Source organism: Callospermophilus lateralis, chromosome 10 (genome assembly GCF_048772815.1).
Source record: "Callospermophilus lateralis isolate mCalLat2 chromosome 10, mCalLat2.hap1, whole genome shotgun sequence".
In the NCBI taxonomy this organism is placed as follows: Eukaryota; Metazoa; Chordata; class Mammalia; order Rodentia; family Sciuridae; genus Callospermophilus; species Callospermophilus lateralis.
In genome coordinates, this window is record NC_135314.1 from 68,160,097 (window position 1) to 68,163,856 (window position 3,760).

Below are 3,760 nucleotides of genomic sequence, written 5' to 3' on the forward strand. Positions count from 1 at the left end.
CAGGGCTGGTCTAGGGAAGGTGAAAATGAAGTCACTGTGAGAATCCCTTGCCAGAGTTTAGTGAGCACAAAACTTCCAGTAGAGAAAAAACGAAATCTTCCCTATGTGCATACTGTTGGTTTCAGTCTTTATTATAATTCATAAAGGCTTATGAATATAGTATTACTTTAATTCAGTAGAAACTTCCATGAAGATCCTAACCAGTTGCATTGTTGATATTCTGTTTGTACATTAGCACCCTCTCTGCAGATTCCAAGATGATGATTAAACTGAAGAATTGTCTCCACACCCTTCAGTTCAGAATAGAGCTTGCATGTATGCCCTTGCACACTTAAAATTAATCTGTATCTTGAAATAGATCTGCATTGTCTTGGAAGTATCCCCACATTTTAGCATCCTAAGATTAAATGTGCATTTGGCAAATGTGTTCACTACCTCTTGGCTCTGGTTGTATTTGTATATTATAAATGACTGAGTTATGGTCTATTTGAGAATTTTTTTGCTGACTATTTCTCATTCCTTACTCTGAATGCTGTCTTGAATTAGTAATTAATGTTTTGCTCCAAAGCAAAAGTCTTAAGCTATGCAGGAAAAGCAGAAAACTTCAGGCCAGGCAGTGAGAATGTTTCCATCTGATTTGTTATAAATCTGGATCCAGTTGTGCATGAAAATGTGATGTATCATCTGTAATTATTATGCCAGTTGGAGGTTTGATCAGAACAGCAGACAGCCTGGCTATGCAACAACAAGCACTTGACATTTGAAACGGTCCTGACATTATAGCTCTGACATTTCATTTTTTATATCCTTTCCAAAAAATGAAATGATGAATGGGATTTCTTGATGGGTTAGAACTTTTTAAGTTTTGGGTTCTATATCACAGGTCCATTAGTGTGTCTGTCAATGGATGGCTTTATCGTGGAAACATACTGGAGGTTTCCAAGACCAGATGTGAACCATCTTCGTGTCAAAAAGCTTCCTACTTATGCTTTCATATTCAAATTTGGGTCTAAAACACACAACTGGAAAACTACAAGGGCAGAGTTGGACTGTCCCTGCCTCCCTCATAGTTATAAAAGTGGATAAAGGTACAGATGGAGGTAGATGAGGAATAATTGTCAGTAAAATTGAAGTATTAGTGGACCCAGAGAAGAAACCATAGACCGATGTACACATAAAGATGTCCTTGGAAGTAGAGATATCCTGGATAATTTTCCAAAAGATTTTGAAAAGATTCACCAAGAGGTATGCAATATAAGATAAAATATGTTGAAATAAATGACATATGTTGTCATTTATAAAAATAAAATATGTTGAAATAAAATGACAGCAGATAAAATAAAGTGAGGGCAATCATCATAGTCATAATACCACAGAGATCTTCTCTTTGTTAAAGTTGGGCTACCCATTGGATTATGAACTTCTTAGCTGTGAAAGGGAAAAGGGAAACAGCATTTTAACAGCCAGAATATCCACAAGTAAACAGTTCCACAGTTATTGCATCATCAGATGGTACAATGTTTTAAACTGTACATGTATTTTAAAGATTTTCAAATACAAGGTGCTAGAATAATGCTAAAGATATTTAATTTCCTTCATGGCTTAAACTTTCTCAGGGTGTCTAAACCTTCTTAGGAGAAAGGCAGATGTCTTAAAGCAGCTGCTGCCCCTGCCCCAGTGGACCCCATCTTGGTTTGCCTGAAGCATTCTCAGCCAGTTCTCCCTTCCCTGGCTTGCCAATTTTCACGACTGAGGGAAGTATTCTCACCCGAGAATACTTCCATGGGTCCCCCTATCTCAGTAGACTGCCTTTGGGACCTTACCATCCTCTTCTTCACCCATCTTTCATGGACACTCAGGGCCCTGATATTCCTCTACCCTAGGAGATGATGCCCACTCCACATGCCCCACTCAGAGAAAGGAGCATCGGATGATGGGAGAGCACAAGGAGGGAAGTCAGACACAGGCAGCGAGCTGGAATCCAAAGAGAAAGGCTTGCGCGTCAGAAAAAACTGGGCTTGAATCGAGTTCCTGCATATACTGGGTGACTGTGGGACATGATATGACTTCTTTGAGTCACCAGAAATAAAGTGAGGACAGAAGCAACCTTACCAGGCTATCAGGATTAAGTGAGTCCACTTGGTGCAATTCCAGAAGAAGTATGAAGAGCATGTAGAAAATGAGGGTGGGCTCCCCACCTCAAACAGTCAGCCGGAGCCCAGCCTCAGTCAGGACCTACTCAGGGAAGCAGAAATATTAGCAGAGAGAATTTAATACAAGGAATTGATACAAAGGACATTGGAGGACTGAGAAAGTAAAGAGAGGACACCGAAGTAACATAGAACTATTGACGGCAGAAAGCAACCACCCTCCTAGGCTGAGGGAGCACTGGGAAGAGGTTAGGGGGTTTTAGGACAGTTTTGAAAGAGGAGCTGGAACCAGTTTTCTGTGGAAGGGAGACAGGGTGCTTCAGAGGAAGCGAGAAATGGTTGACACTGACTGTCCCTGCAGGATGGGGCTATTGCTGAGGCACGGAGGACAGGAAAAACTCTTCTCTCCTCTGGCCTAGAAGACTCTAGTATCCACTACAAACTGGCCTGACAAGGAAACATCAGAAAAAAAGAGAATTTCAGTCAGTAGGGCCCTGGGCCAGCACCACAGGACCAATCCTGAGGCTGGGAACTAGGAATTTATAACTTGAGTACCAGCACAGATGGAACAGGTGGGGTGAGCCAACAGACCCTTAAAGACACACTCGCCATCCATAGGTACAAATTTAGAGCATCCAAGTTTGCCTTTATCATTGGCCGTCTTCTCACTTTATCCTGTGAACCCTATAGTTCTCATCTGGCTTCCCCAGGCTCCAGTCACCCTGTTGCCTGGGACCTAAATTCACTAGCTCAGCCCATTATCCCCATTGGAATCCTAACTGGTTTGTGAGGCTTACTCAAATTTGGGTCCAGATTTTCCCTGGATGATGCTCCTTGCATTTCTAAGCTCTTTTTATGCAAGATACCTAAAGCTCACTCCAGGTCTTCCTCTTCTCACACTGATTCCCAGGGATCCCAGAGGAGAGGTGAAGGTCTCACTTTCCTTTCCAAAGAGTAGCTATTTCGTGTCTGTTTGGAGGGTAGACAGGAAACTGTGTTACAGAATAGGAAGGATGGGAAGATCCTAGTTGTTTATCAAAATAAAGCAATTCACAAAATTCCATCTATTCCATGATTTTCCTAAGGGTGTTCCTAAAGAGATAAATCTGAAATTCAGGAGGCTAAAAACTTTGGTTGGTCCATACTTAGCTGACATGGGAACAAAAAGGAAAGACTGGGAAAAAACAAAAGCTGTGTATTTCTCTCAAGTGTCCATCCCTTAAGTTCATATATCTCAAGTCACACTCCTGCTCCAGATTCCCTCTGCACTTTAATCATGATGCTGAGTTCAAAGACAGTGTCCCAATCTACATGTGAAGCCATACATGGCCAGATATTTTTAAATAAATTTCTTCCTTTAGATTATAAGCTTTAAGCAGAGCCTACAACCCAACAACTACATTTGCATTTCAGGGTTATTTAATTAAAACTCTATGAGTTTTCTGCCATATGGTTATGCAGTAACATTTTCAACTAAGAGATTCCATGATAGGTGGGCTGGTGTGTGAAGACCTTCAACAATCTTAACTTCTGAGCCTCTTTTTACCAAAGTGGCCCAACCAGAAACATGATACCAACTACAGAAAATCCAGATCCAATGTATTTCCCTT